Consider the following 21,134-nt stretch of genomic DNA (forward strand, 5'->3'; position numbering starts at 1 on the left):
AATATACAAATAATAAAGACGGACTTTTAACAAAAATCAGAAAACTAAAAACTAAAATTAAAATATCTTGATTTAAGTACTTTCTCTGCTAGCGAACTGCATTGCATATATGTAGCAGACACGTTATAGCAAATAAGATCAGTATCAAGCGTAGGGATACTTTTAAATTATATTTTACGTATTTTGCCAATATTTCCGAATATTTTTTTTTCTAGTGGGTTCAAAATTTCCGGAAATTTACATAGTACACAGACTATAGGTATCTCTATAAAATATATATTTGATTTTAATATACTAGTATTAACTCACATGTTTCTATTCCCGATATTTTAACACTTCTCTTTCGTTAATGGGGAACTTCATAAGGTTACTTATGAAGGGAAGATATTTAAATGTGTCTATATTTAGTAATATAACTAGAATTATATTATTTCATTATTTCTATCTATAACACCATTACATCACGGTGCTAACATTAAAGAAGTGGTGCATATATATTTGGTGCCACAAATTTTCCCTATGCTAATACAAAAATCATAAGTGTTCAATGATATTAATTGTAAACTAGTAAAAAAAAAATGTTTTCATTTTAAAAGCATAATGTAGTAAAATATTCGAAAATTTCACTTTTTCCCTAATTATCCGTTTTTACCCAAGCTCCGGAAAAACCGTTAAAAACCGTTTTTTACACAAAATTTCCGGTTTCTTCCAGGTCCTTATAACACTAATGGCAACTTAGTATTTTCTGGTAGTTACCACGGTGCTACATTTTGAACACACATGTCTGTTTATTATCACTCTTTCCAATGTCAAATGTAGGTCATTAAATAATTTATTCAGAACTAGTTATTGGGAAGGATTCGAATATAATATTCAATAACTGCATAAGAAGTGTTTTTGTGCAGCTTCTAGTTATGTTTAAAGTGTTTTAGGACACTGTGTTAATATGGACATCTGATGAGATAGGAATATAGACTGAGAGCTGCATTCATTTATTTTACGAAAGATATTCCTTTTAATTGCTAGCGAATCCTGAAAATGTAAATTTTTAATCTAATTTAGAATTATAATCTCTAATTAAGAGTTCTTTCTTTTCCTAAATTTATTTAGTAATATTACTCTTCAAATTTACTTAAAAGAATCTTGCTTTGAGCAGGTTAGTTGATTACTACCTCAATCCATTCAGGTATAAGTTTGTTTTTGTCCTACCTTAAGTACTTTTCTCTTGTGATAACATGTATTTCCCATATTTAAGAATCAAATAATGTACTTTGCTTCACGCAAATAAACTTTCCTGCTCTCTTGTAACACCTTAGCTCAACTTCTATCTGATGAAGACAAGTATAACATATTAGAGGTAGATAATTTCCTTCCATGTAAAGTACTAAAAAAAAACAATAACATACGTTGCCTTCTCTGCTTGTCATTTAAAAAATAGAAACAAAAATAACCTTAAAATTTTACGAAAACACTGCTTATATTTGAATATAAGAATATTTCTTTTGCTAATTGTTAAGTTTTTAATATAAACATTATGCATTAGTTACTACAATCATATTTTGACTTGCGAGTACTATATTCTTACCTGTCGGATAGCTGTTATAAAGTTTTCATCTACATCTTTTAAAGTTTCATAAATATTGAGATCGTTGTAAGAAAATAAGTAATATGTCATCCATTGTAGAGTATTTTTTATAGTCGTATTGAATCCCATTTTCAACATGCTTTGGAAATAATTGGAAAATTAGTTTATATTTTTACATAAGAATAATCCAAGATATATATCGCCCTATTAATGAACTATATTAATCTTTTAAAATAAATGAACATTGTATTTAATTGTGTTAAGAGTAAAATATAATTATTATCTTAAATTATAAAATAAAACTCAATAGGATATTCTACGATAGGATAGTATCTATCTCAATAAGATAGTATATATTCTACAATTCAATAAATTAGAGAACTTAAGTCTAATTACTGTATTGACACAAGACAGAAAGCTGAAGTATCAGAAATTCCTAATTAAGAATAGTGTATTTAATCAACGACAGCAGTTATTTAATCAAATATTCATGTATGATTTCCCTCTTTCCTGTATTATTGCCAAACTCCGCTGGAAATTGAACGGTGGAATTATACCAGCTTGCATATGGTCATTTAATTGTATATATACAAAATATTTGCAATACGATAAATTACGGAAATTTTAAGTCTCAAATGTAATATATTATTTATGTCTTAAATTTAAAAAAATAAATGAGCGACGAAAGTATTATGGTAACTACAAATACAACAATGGTAACTACAATGATCAACCATCAGCTTCACAGGATTTCCTAATTCTTCCACTGCCTATATTCCACTGCCACTTCCACTTCCACTGCCACTTCCAAATATTCCGAAAACATGCCTTTGTCCACTTATTTACCTTGGTGTCACAAGTAAGGAGTAATTTTTGAAAATTTCAGTGAAGTTAACAGATCAAAAGGAACAATATTTCAAATATTTTTGAATAAATACGATTCATTCAAACCGGTTTTTGTATACGAGGTTAAGAGTGAAAGCTTGTGTTTCGAAAAGAGTAGAAAATAAAGGGCAACACTTAAAGACATTTACAACTTATTTTAATAATGATATTCAAGAAAAAAACACTAACTAATGTTCAAAATAAATAAGTTATTATCAGAAGAATCTTTAAAATTTTGAATATTTATTAAACAAATGAATGTTACTTCTATCTCTGGAGTTTGGAAACCCGGACTTTTGGAGTCCACGGACAAACACAATGACCAAGGTATAATCAAATTTCTCTTTTTTTCTCACTTTCTTCATTCCACCGTTGTCTAACAACCATCGGGTCGACTCCATGGGACTTGGGTGTTCCATGGCCCCACCAATCTTAATGATGTGTGGAATGAGCCCCCAATATTAAGGATGTGGAAACAGATCTTTCGAAATAACTTTGATTAACAGGATCTATTCATTATTTCTTTTCTCCTATAAATGTCATTATAAATTGTATATACACAACATGAACTTAACTTCAAATACGCATTTGAAATATTTCATTTAGAAAATTAATTTTACTGAACTTAAAACTGCTACATCATAAACGTTTGTGAGATGAGAACAAATCAGAGACAATAGAACAAAGCAATTATTACTATATGCTAAGTTGAATGAGGATTATTACCACTTTTGCAAAAAAAAAATAGAAAAAGAAAAAAAACACTTTTTCAATAATAAAATTAATATATATGACAACTAGCAGCGTTCACCCCGCTTCGCTGCGGTCAACCCGGAACGCAATAAACTTTGTTACTTAGATAATTTTTACTTTTTCGCTTTCAAGTGATATGATAAAAACCATAGAAGATTGCACTAATGTTAACATTATATCGCCTGTCATTTATGTTAACCCGCCCCGCTTCGCTGCGGTCACCCCAACCCGCCCCGCTTCGCTGCGGTCACCCCGGAACGCAATAAACTTTGTTACTTAGATAATTTTTACTTTTTCGCTTTCAAGTGATTTATAGCGCCTGTCAGTTATGTTAACCCGCCGAGTCACAGGGTCATGCTGGTTGCATATAAATACGTTTATTTTTATACCTATGATGAACTAATAACAAAGGATTTGTACGTATGGACACCTGAATGGTCAATTATCTCAAGACACTGCTAATTGAAAATTAAAGTGATATGATAAAAACCATCTAGGGTCCACATCCTAACAACCCCCCAAAAATGAAAGAAATCGGTTCAGCCGTATTAGCGTGATGAGCGGACAAAGGATTTTTTGTACGTATTGACACCTGATTGGTCAATTATCTCAAGACACTGGTAATTGAAAATTAAAGTGATATGATAAAAACCATCTAGGGTCCAAATCCTAACAACCCCCCAAAAATGAAAGAAATCGGTTCAGCCGTATTAGCGTGATGAGCGGACAAAGGATTTTGTGCGTTCTCTTTTATATATATAGATTATACCAGTATGTTATTTAATCAATGGGAAACCATTCCAGGTCCTCAACATGAATTTTAAACAACATTAATCCGTATCATATTTCATTCTCAAAATATTTTCAAAATATTGGACGGGGGGTATCGGATCCAAGGGTGCAGATAGTGCGTTCTCAAGGTCTTTGTGACTTCTCCAGTTGTGCGTTAGACGATGTGGAAAGTGGTTGTGGAAAGGAATGGTCGCCCTCACATCGCTTTAATTTGGTCAGTGAATGGTTTGAAGAATGTATATAGAAGGTCCAACGACTTATCTGGTCTCTCCAGAATCGTGATATAAACCCAATCGTTGCATGTTTGGAATGCAGTTGAACTCTGCTCCCTGCATAATATTCTCGACTCACGAACATGCCGCAATCGTCTGACGCTCGCAAACTCTGGAGTGTCAACTGCCTCTGGAAGTAACCAGGATCTTGTGAACTCAGTTCCATTTCGTGTCACTGCGTTCCGCAGGGCCAGAGGTAACAGAGCCCGTACCAAACATTAGGTGAGTATTCCATGAGCTTTGCTAAGTCACTGTATTTGGATATCAGGTGACAACCGAGTGCACAATAGAGAAACTAAATACACATGTGGTAAACAACAGGTGTAAAACCAGTAAGAATCAAAACTAATTAACATTAAAGTAGTAATCTTAGTTTTAAAGAAGTCAGCAAGTGGAAGGAAACCATTTTGTTTCTGAATATCATAATTGTGTTCTGTGACTCATACAATGTGTGTATGTGTATTTTGTATTTTATGATTAAATTCCTAACTTTCTTTTAGAAGGGCATTCTAAAACATTGACTTTAAGGCGCCCTTTTCTACGCTATATCAATCCAATGTGCGTTCTACTGGTTTTTATGTTTACGAGAATTTTCAAATAGTCAACTTGAGCGCTCTCGCTTTCTTTTGTTTTAAATATAGGTGTCATGGTGGTGGCGTATTCTCACGTTTGGTTTAGAAAATGGCAGGGAAGGACAGATAGGTAAGATTTTATAAATACTATTACATTTATTTCATTGTTGAGGGCTTGTGCTGCTTGAATAAAGATTATGTATAATGTCCGTAATGATATTTATTTAATTTTGCTTTTAAGACTACACGGCTCCACGGCAAGACTTTTAAGATTACTATTGCAGTCCAGTGGGTTTCAGTTTTCTGGTATCTGAGGGTTGGCAACACTTGTGACCTTGAGCAGTCGTCTACCTTCTTCCCCCATTTCTAGAACACCATTAATTGATTGATATCACCCAAAGTCAATGCACTGATGTTATACGGATTTTCATTTTCGCATGGACTACTATTGTAACCCGTGGGAGTACTGACCTGATAGTTTGTTTTCTGCCTAACGTTTTAACTGTTCTCGTTTTGAATATATTATTTCACATTATTTGCTCAAATATATGTGATATATATGTTAGTTTAAAATGTCAGAGCAAGAACAGATACTACAGTGGCTAACAGAAACTGAAAGTGACGACGAAAGTGTATTGAGTATAGAACACTAAGATGAAATAGAGGACGATGCTGTAGAGTAGTGGCACTGAAGAAAGTGGTAGGGACGATTTGGAAGAAATAGAAGATGAAGAAATGGACGGTGTTATCCAGGAAGAAAGGTTTCACGGAGATCTTTACATTGGAAAGGGCAGAATTACCAGATGGTATATTGACCCAGTGCACCCAAGAAATACGCGAACATCGCGCCATAAAATCATACCTACACTGCATAGTTATCACTTCATATAACAACACTAAATTTGGAGTTGACATATTGGACAAATTGTGTCGCTAGTATGATACAGCCAGAAATTCGCAAAGATGGCCACTCTCTCTTTTCTTTTACGTGTTAAACGTTGCTGAAGTAAACGCTCTCATTATTTTCAAAGCAAATAACAATGATGCTATGATCAGCCGTAGAGACTTCCTGCAATCTGTAACTATGAAACTTATCGAACCTCTTTGTGGAAGATGAAGAAACAAGAGTACCGAAAAAGATGTTTCAGGTGCAGTAAGTGGATCTGCTATGAGTACAAGCACACTCTTTGCACTGACTGAAACACATAAACTTTTGCCTACTTTTGCCCTTGTTTTCAAGTGTAAAAGTTAAACTTGCAAACAAATTAACAACTTAGCCTGTATCACCAACGCGGAGCAGCATACACGCTTTAATTTTATTCACGGTTGTAAACTGCCACTTGTTCCTTCCCCAGTTACTGTTTACGTTACTGTGTGTACTAGCCTTAAAAACCTTGAATTTGTGAGAGATGAGACAACCCAACCTTCCAGTATTCTATGAAGAAGGAGTATTCTTTACAGTTGCGAACATAGTTCTCAGTAAGACAAAGGGATTCCATGGCATATTGCAAATGCTTTGAATGTTTCATTGCACAGAAGTAGCTCTATAGTGTAATGGGAGGTACATCATTTTTAGCGGTTTCCATGGTGCTCTGGTTGATACATGGATCTTCGGGGTGAATTCAGTTAAGAGTGTACTAAATCGAAAGCATTATTTTAGGGCGTTTTAAGGGATCTTAATTCTCTTTGAAGTACTCGAAAAATGATTTGGGGGCTTTCTGAAGTAGTAACGAAAAGGGCGCAAACAGCAATTTCCTTAAAGAAGTATACCCGTTTCTACCGACCTTGGAAAATATAGAAAAAGAAGAGTATAAATTCCTCCACACTGTTAGTTTCAAGTCAACAAATATGAGACTGCTATTTATGATTTGTGAAGGAATATACCGAGAAAATCAGGACTTTACAGTTACTTCAACAATTTAATCAACATTGTAGAACTCATCAAAAACCTTGTAAGGTCTGATCGCAAAGGAGACTGGAATCTACATGTTGAGACTGTGGAGTCATTAATCACTATTTTTTTCAGGAATTGAATTTCCTGAACTATTTACGTTATGGATCATGACACTTGGAATTAATGAACGGCTAGAAATAGATTGTCCTTGCATGTTTGAGAAGTTCTTGCATTTTCAGTTTGCAGTTTCATCAGGCAGGTAATATTATACACAGTTAATGCTGATATGAAATTGAACAAACAATTCAACGAGCTGAAAAAAGAAGTACGAGAGGAGTCATTGAAGAAGAGCTTAAAACGCAATACTTTATTAAATGGCAACTAATCCATCACGAGGTTCTCGCCATTGTCAATATTTGGAACAACCTTACAACTGCAAATATAATGAGTCACACAGAAACAGTTAATCACGAATTAACAGTCAGGCAAAGGCAATAGTTTCTTTCAGTTCAAAACAGCACACAGTAATCCATTCAAATTTGATGGTTTTCATATTTTACACAGCATTGTGACAAAATTAATTGTCCCTGAGGATGTGAGGGCAAAGTGTTTAGGTGCATTAAGAGAAGGAAGACGTAACTATGACGTAGAAATTTAGGAAAGACTACTTCATTACCAATGAAAGGAAACTGACAGACAAAATTGAAAAAGTCTGTGTCCCTACGTTCTAGACGCTTTTCACAAAGAAGACAACTGTAATACGTCCAACCATCATGCCAAGTGATTTTGCAAAGATTCAGAAAAATCGATATTGCAAAAGAAATAGGTAAGACAATGGAAATATATTTTCTCACGATATATTAAATTCAAGTCAGTTGTTTAAGGTCTTGCACTTTCGAATCCTACAAAGCTTGAGCTAATATTATATTTGTAAAAAAAATGGACAAGAGTAACCTTGTTTATCAAGAAATTCTGGGAGGGGCTACTGCAGTTGTTGATTGCATTCCTCAGATAACAGTGATGAACATGTCAGTATTTAAGAAATTTGGAGAAGCAATAAATGCCATTATTGAACGGACAACTAATGTGTGCCCAGTCAAAGTAATAAATTTTATTTTAGACAGCTATTTTTACAATTATTTCTAAGAAAACGAGACAGTACATTTTTCATGCACTACCCGAACTATTCATTTCACTTGCCTTCAATCTCAGACTCAGATTCCAATTAAAATTTTGAAACAAATCTGAAATGTGGTTGAATATCAAATATAACTGCAAGCAAGAACAAAAAATATACTTGAAACACCAATACCCTACTTGAGGTTTTACGATTTGAACTTTATCGACTGAGCTATAAACCTATCACCGAGTTGCCACGCATTTCATCCTTTTTCGAGGCCACATTAGACGTGGTACTGTCATCAGATAGTATCTGTTATTATATTACAAAGCTAATACAATACTGAAAGCCCTGTAGAATTTAGAAGGGAGTAAAAAGATAGTTTCCTGAGCCCAGAAAAGTGTTTCCGATCTTTACCAGATGCTGTATTGCGAGTGTGTTCATGCTAACCAAAGAATTGTAAACAATGTGTATGTAATAAGTTTTAAGTGTAGTGTGGAGTGTACTGTCTTTGTTGTAAGCGCTGTTAGAATTCTCAGTTTAATGTCACATACATATTGTTTGAAACTCGTAAATTTTGACACATCATCTTAGATAATCTTTAATCTACATCTGCATATACAAAATAGTTTTAGAGGTTTAATAATAAGGTGGCTCAAATGCAAGGTACAAGAGATTATCTAAAAAAAAGAAACTAAATTACAAATTTTAAGGCTGTGCTGTTTAAGGAACTATTTGCTTTTATCTGTTCTTATTGATATTCTACATGTTAGCAGACAATTTACGATACGTTAAAACTGAAAAAAATTATATTAGAGACTCTGAATATTGTGGTTGCTCAAATGTCGTGTATAATATTGTTTATATGTGAGAAATATTGTAAGAGTACTCATGGTCCTCTCTGTCACGAACAAACTAAATTGAAAACTTCTCTTTACCCAGTTTATACTTTTAGAGATATTCTCATAGACGAATTAAAATTGTCCAACCTGTACATATACAATGCATTTCCCCTGCAATATATAAAATAATTCTATATATAGCACAAGAATAAAATTCAATGGACCTAGATTTTTTATGAGCATGTTCATACGAGTGAATCCAGGACAAAATGGAAAAGCACGGTCTGTAAATAACTTTTTTCATTTATTAACGTTTAATAACGAAAGAAAAATATAAAGGATCCATATGAACATATGGTTAACATATTACTCACTCATATTACTCTGTAAATCGTTCGGTTATTTATTACGTACAATAAAGCTGTATTTATAGCTGACCGATTAAAGGGAAATTGAAATGTGTTTGCTTTAGAACGTAACTTCAAACCTTCATAACATTTTCTATTAGAACTTCCACATGAGATTTTGTTTTCTAGCATAGTTTTCCATTCCGTAAACACTGTACTCGTTTGCAGTGGACACCAGACAACCAATTCTTAGTTAGCAGGAACCTGGCTTTTATCGAGTTGCATTCATTACTATACACATAAATGTTCTAAAGGCAGAAGAAGGATTATAATTATAAACCAAAAATAAAGAAATTCTCTAACTCTTCATCATAGGAAGATAAAACTCAGCACGTAAACTATTTTTCAAAAACATGTTTAAGCCTGTACTACGAATTTCAGCAGAACACGTGTTTTTATACCGAGAATTGTGACTTCTAACTATTTTGTTTTGATTTTATGGGGAAATTGATCCATGATTTTTACATTAATTACCACATTTCATGGATCACAAATAATGTTTTTCAGATAAGAGACTGTATGAGCCATGGATCTACAGATTGACATGGGATGCTGAACCAAAATAGGTCAAAATATGTCTCTTGCACTGAGCCCGTTACAACAATAATTTTAAAGTAAACATACAATAAGATGAAGTGAAATTTTCGAGTTTAACCTTCCACGATTATGATCATTAGGCTAAGGTAGACAATGCTTAAGTCAAGTGAATTATGAAGGACTAATTGCTGGAATGAGGAGCTCGGAGGAAAACTTCACATGTGTACTTCAAGTAAACCCAATCCCATGATATTAACAACCACGAACTTATTTTTCGATGATGAAACCAGGAATCCTACTAAATCAATTTTCGTGGTCTTACTAAAAATCGAATTCCGGACTATGTGCACTGAAAATACACGGAATTAAAATTACAACAATGGAGTGAACTATATATCCTTAACATGCAAAATGAATGGGGTACGAAAAATATTTCTATACATAGTAGTAACAAAAAATATCCTAGAATTTGATCTGTTCATTGATGTTTTAATGAACTACTGCGGGAGACTTTAAATATTTTTTTGAAATATAAAACGGGTCGAGAAGGCTTCCAGTATGAGAATAAGAAAGAAACGCGAGTTTTTGAATTCCTGACGCTCTCTAGTTTTGAACGCTGCTCGAAAGGCTGAGATTATTGATCACGCTGCTAATGGTAAGAAATTTCCTCACATTGCTCAAGATTTTTGAGATCCTAGAAATATAGGAAAGTGACAGAATCATAAGGGAACCACAAAATAGTCAAAACGAAAAGCAAGAAATTCAGCTCAAAATCCACTTGAAGGAAGACTCTGTGTCATCAAGCTGTCTTTAACCCATATATTCCCACGGGGTCGTTTTCGAGCCCTTTAGTATTCTTCAGCTTTTATGTTCCGTATGTTTTGCAATGTAAATTTACATGTTTGTTTTTGTACTAGAATTACAGTAGACACACCAGTTTTCCATACTCTACTAGTAACACAACTTATTTTTCATATTTAAGAGATGATATTGTGTCTTGTTTAAGTGCTTGAAAATATCGTAGCTGCTCTACAGGTATGTTAGAAAAGAGTTAAATACTCTTTCTTCTCCTCTTTAATTAATTTATTTTTGGATGTAAATAGTTACCTATCACTACATCTTTATGTATGCTCAAATTATTGTTTGGCATTTCGCACAGTACTTACATTTACAATTTTTATATGACGGGGTCGAAAACGACCTCTTCGGAATACCGTGGCTAACAAAGAAATATTTCAACTAACGTTCTGCCCTATTTGGAAGCTACATTTTCTCATATACACAGAAACTGCCAGTAGTAACTGAAGTAGTAATGGATTATGAGGGTTATTTTCTTACAAACCAATCTCTATACTTTCAAGAAATATCTACATAACAAAGAATGGAAAACATAGATTTTCTATTTCATTTGAGGAATTTAGTATTTTTGTTGCTATTCTTATACTGAATGATCACGTACCTTTCCCCCTGGAAGTATGTACTATGAAAATTTGCGTGAAGCTCACAATATTCTAATTTGTAACTCAATGATACGTAACAGGTTCTACGAAATTGTGGCAGCATTTCAAGTGGTAAAAATAAACTAGACACAAACTTCAGACTTTCAAAAATACGTTTATTAGTTTTACAATTGAATAAACAGCTATTGACAATTTCTCCTTAGAATAATTTTTTTCTGTTGTCGAATCAATTATTCCATATTACGGAAAACACGAAGCTAAACAATGTTTATAAGGAAAATTCGTTGGGGCTATAAAGTGTAGGTGTTTTAGACTCTACCGGATTATATAAGTTTTGAAGTGTATCATTGAAAGGACAGGAACACTCACTGACGTCAAAAACTTCGATATTGGTGGTTCTATTGTACTAAAATTTCTTTATATCTTAGCACAAAATTTTTCCCGACTTTCATTTTCATTATTTTCTTAAAAGTTTGTCACATCCTTCAAGTTAGTTGAAGAGCTTCAGTGACGAGGTTATGTTGCAACTGGTACAGTTAGACTAACAAAGCTTGAAAATCACCCATTGGTAGATATAAAAACTGTAAAAGAAACAAAGACCTACATACTCTTTAAAAATTGGAAGGAATTTTGACATCAATGCTGTTCGAGTAAATGATAACAGCTTGGCTACATTCCTGTCTTCCTGTGATCGTGCTGCGCTATTGAAGGTAAAGTCTAAATGTTTGTCAGCTACCTGCGATCGTCTCTTTACACAATGCTAATATGGGTGGCGTGGATAGGTTACAAAAATCTCACAATATTATAGAATTGCAATAAGAGATATAAAGTGTACTTTCCTTGCTATTTTGGATGGTTGATATGTAAACTGTTGGATAATGTAGTAAACTGTTGGATAATGAAAAGAAACTATTTTTACACAGGGGACTAGCTATAGTTTAGAAGAAACCTTGCAATTACTACGTTCAGATATGATAAAGAAATAGATTTCCCAGGATGACCGCAAACACTTTCTTTACCGTCTCCAAAGAACTTGAAGCTAGTGGTAGGTACAACAATGTCAACCATGTCATCAAAATATTGAGAGAAGAAGTAAGATTTGATTAGTGTAAAACAAAAGTAGTATGTATTGTTGTCCTTTTAATATCTTTTTGTATGACATATGCTTCGAAAAGTATCACGAGCCCAGTTCTTGGGAGGTGTATGGACTTACCAAGTAGAATGCATGATAGCAGTTAGTAGTCGTTACATAATACATTGACAAAAATTTATTTTTACTGTGTAGTGTTTATTAAAAAATGTGAATGTGCATTACTACTAATAGTAAAGATATATTTCAATATATGATTTGTAATTACTTAAAACAAAGAATTGTTTCCAAGTGTCATTTCGAGCTTTTTCATAAACTAGGCAATACATTATGCAAAACGAAACTACAGATACTAGTATACATCAATAAGAAATAGAAATAGTCATAAAGAGTTGGATATAAAAAGGAAAGACAAACAAAGTAATGAAATATGATTAATAAACAATTTAAAATAAAATAAAATTACGCATTATAGGTAAATACACATTTCAAATACATGCAAAGAACATATACATATCTTCCCAAGAAGTGGAAAAGGACCCACAGTATTAGCCATGATATTCCCAGGGAGTGGATTTCGACCCACCGCTCTACAGACGTACTCATTAGTACTATCAAACTATTTTCACATTTTTAGCAATTCTTACTACCTAATCAATATTTGTAAATAACGTCGAAATCCGTGCAGAAAAATAACTCGGAAGTATATGGGTTGAAGATGAATTTGTTGATTTAATCGTTTTACTTCATACTTTGATCAAGATTTCTTATATGTAAAAAGTACAAGCCATTAAACTGCGGTGTTTTAAAAATATGCTGGAAGATAAACACGTTACTTGTATAAAATGTGTAATTTAATAGAAATCTTAAAGGAAACACAACTTAAATAATATACATGAAGAACACATCTGATTGGAAAAAAAGACATACAACATCCTACCAAATAACAAGAGGATCAGCCAGAATGAGGACGAATATCATTTCTAGAATGTAACCTTGAAAACTTACTGTTAGTATTTAATAAACTAACCGACTGAGTGTCATAACTTTATGATAAGTTTAGTATTTTAATCCATTGTTTATGAAACCATGTTTCTATAGTCTAAGAACAATGAATTGGCCTTTAAAAATATAACATGTTGGCCGGAAACAATCTTGATCTGGATATACCAAGGCACTTCGTAATCCACAATGAACAAAGAACTGCAGGTAGTAATGGTTTATGTAATAAGAGAGCAATGAGTTATTAAGAAAAAAGTGAATTAAATTGTGTTCCACTGCATCACATATCTACCGCCACTTTCTATAGTATGAAGGGACAAAAGAGAAAAGAGTTTCCTTGATTTTTCTATTTTTGATAAATATATTTTTTGAAACCGTTATAAGGAGATTAATCGGACTGGAGGAAATGATTCACTGGAATAAAACACGCGTTCCCAGTCCACAATTTACATGTAATCGCAATTATTTATTATCAGTTCTAAAATTACAATTGGATCACGAATGCTCTGATTATGCAACCCTTGAAGGAATATAAATATGCTATTCTCCGATGACGATTGAATTCCGTCATTCTTTTACAATGTTTGTCCACCTTTATTGGGTTACAAGCTCCTTTAAGGCATGCGATTCTTGTCACATTGTATTCTGTGTACTGTTATTCTGCGCTTATGTTTCCGGTGAGACGTACAGACCGTTGTAATGACTAACACTGCTCCTCATGGCACACTTTATACACAAAACATCTTACTTCCTCTTACGTAAATAACTTCTAACCAACATGTCTTTACCATGTGAAATACATCAACCTGGTCTACCTTCCTTAATACTTCTTTAATTGTGCCCCATCTGTCACGCTAGGGAAGATCGAAAATCAAGTCAATAAATTAGCCAGGACTATAGAGAATTTGCCAATTTTACCAACCTGGTGCATATTTATTTTAAAATATAAATTTGCTTTGTAATTAGCATTTTTGTTAGGTTAGTATACTCTGTGTGAGACGATAGTGAATGAATTATAATCTCTTGAATTAGGAAATAATATAAAAGTAGCCAAGAAAGTCCTGTCGCTTTTTCACCCAGTATCTTAAAACATCGATGTGCCACCTAAGACGTGCCTGGAAGTTCAAAAATAGTTCCCATCAACATCTATGACGGTCTGCCAACGTTCTGTTAGGCAATGAATTCCATGACTGTAGCGAAGAATATATCTACTAGGGATTTCAACTGGAGTCCACTAAGGTGGTTGTGCAAGGAATGGAGCAGGAGATAATCGGACGGTGGAATGTCCAGGGAGTATGGCGGGTAAAATAGTCTTTCAAATCCGACATCGAATGATCTCCCTGCTCATCCTAACCACTTAGGGCTTACCGTTGCTCTCTATGAGGACGACCACTTAGCGATTCAGAACTGCAGGTTCCAAAGTTGAGTTTTACTTTAACACGGCCAGCTGCAGACATTACACAATTGCATTGAAGCTTTCACCACCTGGTAACAATTTCAGATGCAGGATTCCGGGAGCAATCATTTTTCTTGTGTAGTGCTTGATTCGACTGTTTTCGAACTGGTTCGTGGGATGTTAGTCATTGACGATGGAGTACCAAAGCTTCGGACAGGGCCCAATTCTTGTCTCATTCAACACCCTGTCAAGAAATGTTTTCTTCCTCAGACTAGACAGCAAATAAACACAAGTGTCTACACGCGTTGCCTTCTAGTCCGAAATAAATTCATGTGGGAGTCATGGGTCCAACTTGTAGTTCTTCCCAAGTTGATGGAGGTGCTGCCGATAGTTTCTGCTGTCACACTGAAGAGTAGTCCCAGTTCCTCAAATCTCTGGCCATTGTTCGCCTCAATTGCTGCCTGAAGATCATCATTTGGTCATGTGTTGCAACTGATGCGCCTTCGAGGTTTTCGTCACCGTCCGCAAATTTGTTAAACAACCGCTGCATTATCTGCGTATTTCCGATACTCTCACCAAAGGCCTGTTATACGCTCCGCCCCACTTAATGAGTTTTGACCCCAGTTTGAAATCGCAGAGCATGCACGCTCTTATGCGGCTCTGAGGAGGTCTCATGTTCACTCTGTCCTTACTCAAGTTTACGGTGTAACTCACTACTACAACAGATAGTATGTTTCCTATACAAACACCATCAACTGGACTTCTTATCTCCGTTCGCATTCAACTCACATTGTGAGGGTGAATTGAACTCATACCTCTACAAATAGTTCAAAACTTTCCTTCTTACCTTTGTAATATTTTCTTCTAAAAAGAGATACTTGTACTTACACTTTCACGACCTTTAACATTTGCTCCTTACTTACAATATGACATACTGCAAGTGCTGGAAAAGGCAGCTTTTCATCTCCATATGTTCTTTTGACAGAAACATAAGTTGGGTCGTTCACAAATGAATTCCAAGATGCCAGAATCAGACTAAGGCTCGTAATTAAGCATACCATAAATGTTACTCCCCAAATTAACCTGAAAAATATAAAATTATAATTAAGGTGCAAGGAATAGAATTTCTATGAACAAGATATGAAATTTCTGCAACTAAATTTCGCCATTTTTTTTATACAGATGTGGTTTCATAGAATAGTCCATTTTTATCTTATTTATTTCTTTAAAAATGTGAACAACAAAAATGAGTTAAAAATAAATTTATCTTCAACACTTGTTTTGAAATTACTATACATTCTAGAACTATTAAGTAGCAATTATTAGTCATTATTCATAAAAGGACTAGCTCTATGGCATATGGGACACGGAGGTTCAATGTCGCGTTCACAAAATGTCTTCATTGACTTCCAACCTTAGCCAACTGGATCCAATTTCTATTTTGTATTGAAATCTCTGCGAGATCAATCTTAATATTGTCCTACTATCTGTGCCTACGTCTTCCTAATGGTCGTTTTCCTATTGGTCTTCCAATCAAGACTTTGAAAGCGTTTCTACTTTCTTCCATTCTAGCTATATGACCCGCCTACCTAAGCCTTCTAGACTTGACGACCCTAACAATTTTTAGGTAAATAAAAAACAATAGTAAATGTTTCAAGTGAATTAAAGGATATAGTATATGGATTTTTTGCATCTCCCTTTGTTATAAAATCCAGATTGATAAATAAGTAAGCAAGTCCTTTTTTCAACCTACAGTGTTATACTGTGAAAGACCAAGGATACTATTTTCCATACAAAGGAATGTATTTTAAAATTAAAAGATAAAACATTACTAGGATTTTTAATTTATTTGTATCTTAGCACTCTTTTCAAGGAAGCTCCTATATAAGATTTAGAGCTTAGTGTGGGAGGCTAGGCACATAAACCTCGACAGGGAATCATATCCCTCCGAACACTTGCACGCTAACAATATAGTAATTAACAATGGCCATTAATAAAGTAGGTAACAATGGCCCAAGTATTTCAAATAACGAAGGTATCTAACATAAACATTGACATAAAGGTAAAACTAGTGGGCCAATTCAATACAGTAAGAAACATATATACATTTAACTACAAAAGTAGATCAAAAAATTATAATATTATTCCAAATACCCTGGACATATATCTTGTCAACTTCTTTCATAACTAAATGTTATAGTGTGTTCGAAAGAATTATAAATGGGTACACTTGAAACAACTAAACGTCAGGGTGATGTTAATATATCTAATAGAATTGAGAGATATTTAACTCTAAATAGAAAACCCTTCAAATATAGTAGGCAATGTGCAATTATTATATATATAGATAGTGTATCTCAACTACTGTGGTAGAACACAAAAAAATACAACATATTCGTTTCTACTTACTTATCTGCCCTAGTGGAGTTTCTGTTAGTAATGTAACTTAAACCATGAAAGGAAGTTGTAGAAAGAAAGTCCTTTAAGAAGTCCATAACTGAAATGTACGTAGGTATGAATTATACCAGGAAGACATATAGGGCCTTGTGCAGAGTCGTTCTGACTCCTGATTAATTCCATAACAAAGAGTTCGACATTTATTTCCTGCAGTAGTCAGGCATTTAATATGACGTCAAAACGACTCTACATAAGGCCCGTAATGTTTAATATTACATTATTGTGATTGTTTAATTTGTTATACTTCTTCAACATTTAAAGAATAATTACCAGTTTATTTAAGAAATAATTAATGCTTTTATGTAATGATACAAATTTTACTCATATAATTGCATATTTACCTATAAGTTTTTACACCAAAAATATGCTGATTAAGTTTTGCTGGTTGAGATGATATGACAAGTGGAAACCTCAAGTCTAAAATCAAGTATATATTCTACGTTGTCACTCCTTTTCTAAAGCTTTGTTCCCTGTTTTCATTAGGTCTTGCTCTATTCTCATTAGCGACTCTCACTGCTTTCTGTATGTAACTACAGGCCTAAAGTAGCTTTGTTGTAGAGCTTCACCGTTTGAGTGCGTGGTCTCAGATTAAATAGCAGTTCACGTTATAAAAGTTCGTGGTGAATAAACACGCTACACATCTCTCCTCTCGTTTTGTCTCGTTTATTTTCACTTTCTTCATTTCACTATTTCGCTGACTTTCATTATCATATCATACACGTATTGGGAGATTTCATGCCAATAAATGTAATTCATTACAAAAAGAAACATTTTTGTTATGAAACATTTCCAGGTCGATATTTTTTAAATAGGATAATTGTAATCACAGAATGAGATATACGTTTGTGCCAAGGAGATGTATTTACTCGTTTATTGTTTTGAGTATAATACTACCTTCAGTTGGTATGATTTAAAAACGTATTCACTATTAAGTGATTGCTATATTTATCCTTACTTGAAAAAGATTGTTACAATTTATGGCATTTAAACAGACAGTCTTTATAACGTCACCCACACGTTTCACCAATAAAATTGTGAATTGAAATAGTTGAAGTGGATTTCTTAACGAAACATTTTCCCATGTTCGGATGATTGATATTTTAACACACTGATATTATACATTACATTTAATTAACATTTAACTCTTTCAGTAGATACTTTTACAATTGTGAGTGCTACACTCAGTATGGCAAAATATGCTAATCAAAGGATTTTAGTATACAAGTTAGCTACAAGTACATTTGTGAGTGTCTAAATGACAAGTTTTCAGGTACTGAATTGCCACCTATTGGTTATATTTAATTTGTCACAATATTTATGAGTAATGTGTTCTCCGGGCTTGAATAAAACCCTCGAGAACTATAGTTTTGAAAGTCTATTACTCCTTGTCTGAAGTGGTAAGTACATATAACTTTTAATGTGAACTAAGATGTTTTCTTAATTAGGGCAATTTGTTATGTCTGCAACGCAATTATCAAACTGGTGGGAACGTCCTAAATTTTGACCATCACTATTATAAGGTTAGCCAATAAGGGCAAACTTTTTGATAACAACGTAATCAATATTGTTTTCATTCTTTGGAGGATTTTTTCTTTAAATTATGCTAGTAGTACAAATTCAGCAATTTTGTGTGAAATCTTGTTTTGAACAGTCAGACCAAAGGTAGCACTAATCTTTCTCGTTGGTGTTAGCATTGTGTGTTGAAATGTGTTGTTATTTCTTCTCCGTAGTAGTAGTATTCGAGGTCTTCTCACGTAGATGCTTTTGATTGGAATATAACTAATATTTCGTCATTCACACGACTATTGCATGTTGAAACTTAACTACCGAAATAATAACAGTTACAATAGCATGTTTCTTTATCTGGAATGATCTCTAGTATTTAGAACATATAGCAATTCCAGATAAAACTTTTCAATGTGTGAGAAAATTTTACTACTCTATAAATAATTTTCCACTAAGTTAAAAAAATCAGAACTATTCAAAATATGTGCACATTTGCATTGCAATTACATATGTTATATATCTTTGAGGCAGGAATAAAAGTGGATCTGAAAAGGTAGGGGGAGTTGACATCGCGCCGTCCCCCGTACATATGTTTGCGCATTGTATTTTTTTACAAAGTGAGGAGGTATATAATTTTTGAATTGGTGGAACGACATCCGCGCACCTTCCTCCTTAATTTTATCCCTGCTTTGAGGTAGAAAATAGTTGAAACATCGATTATTTTGAAACAATTTTTGAATCAAATGTAGTAATGTAACCCCAAACTACAGAAACAATATATTTATTTACAAATACACAACTCAAAAGAGTTTAAGTATCAACCAAAAAAGCAATGAAAAGTATTTTCTTAGAAATAATAGACGTTTGTAAACCTTAAATTCAGTATCTTTACGAATGTGAGGGTATGGTTTCTTACGCAAAATGTAAAAGTTTCAGGACATTTTCCCGCATTCTGTTAATGTGACTAACAAACAATCCAAAAAAAAAAACAATAATTATTTTTCGTTGAACCGAAAACAGATTTTGCAGTGAAAGGGATAACATTAACACAATTAACATTTATATAAACATTATATTTTTAACAAGCAGAGCCCTCAGTCAATCGCTGCAACTGAAACATCTTGAGCATGTTTGTCATCAGATCAATCCAAGCTCAAATTATTTAGCGTAAACTCAAACGTTCATCTTAAAGGAGAAACGAAGATGCAATGAAATATTTTCCATTCAGCTATTATTCTCACAGGAAAATTTACATTTCAGGTGGTTTCAAATTGATCTTAAACATAAGCGAGCTTAAAAACGCAAGAAAACGATTTGAATTTAAAACCGTCCTTTGAAACTATTATAACATTAGTATATCTAATTTTAGTTCTAATGAAATATATCAACTTTAAAATAAACGAAGTTATTTGTCTAGAATTACAAACTTCTTCATTTCGGGAAACTATTTTATCTGATTTTTATGAAAAAAAAACTTACTTGAAAACGTTAATAGTCCCAAAAACGTTATGGCTCTCAGTTTAATCATATTTATACATAATAATACATTTTTATTCCTAGTTGATTAACATTATCTTATGCACGTCTTGCACCATCATACTTTATTCTTACGCTTTTTTAATATGTCATTATTAATTGATTGCTTAAACTCTGAAGACAGAGTTTAGGTTAGAATCCCATAAAGATTTACACAAATGTTTTCAAATACATGAAGTACAATATACAAATATATATATCGACTAATCAGGACATAAAATTTTGACAATATGTAATTTTACAAATTCTAAGAACAAATAATTTAACTGAATCAGAAATTTTCAGTGTTTTGTAACAACACAAAATTGTATATATATTTCAAATATTTCCAATAAACGTTATTCTTCTCCTGCGAAGATTAAGCATTCTGCTTAATATCTTACGATTTGGACTACATGATTTGAATATTATTATGAAACCTGGGTTTTCTTTTTATAACTTCAAAAATGTTTACATTTCATTTAATTTTTTTAGAAAAACATCCAGCTTGAGTGAAGATGGGAAGGAGTTTAATAATACAAAAATATCTGTACTAAAGATAAATACTGATAATCGATCCAAAGGATGAATGTCAGAAACCGAATTTCCGTTGGTAAATACTCAAAACGTGTGACGACGAATATGCGATTATTCAAAGTACAGACATTTTAGTATTTTAATGAAACGAGCATGCTGTTCCTAGTTTTGTGCATTATTCGAATTCGAATCCTAAAATTTTCTGTAGGTGCCTACTTTTGCTTGTATGATTTTACTTGCGGGTTGATTTTAAATTAATTATAAGTTTGGGCTTGCTGACTAATTATATGGTTGTGTGAATAAAATTACTTAGCACTTCAATCAAACAATCAAATATAATTAAAACAATTTATGAAAAGCTCTCTGATCTTGAATTTGAGAATTTAAAGAATTAAAAACGTAATTAAACGGGGTGCAGATCCTAATCAGCCTTGGAAAATTTAACATTGTGCCTTAATAGTTACCACATTTGACCACACTTAACGTTCAGAAAAGATTTCAATCACATTCAG

Source organism: Thermobia domestica, chromosome 1 (assembly GCF_964235325.1).
Source record: "Thermobia domestica chromosome 1, izTheDome1.hap1.1, whole genome shotgun sequence".
Lineage (NCBI taxonomy): Eukaryota > Metazoa > Arthropoda > Insecta > Zygentoma > Lepismatidae > Thermobia > Thermobia domestica.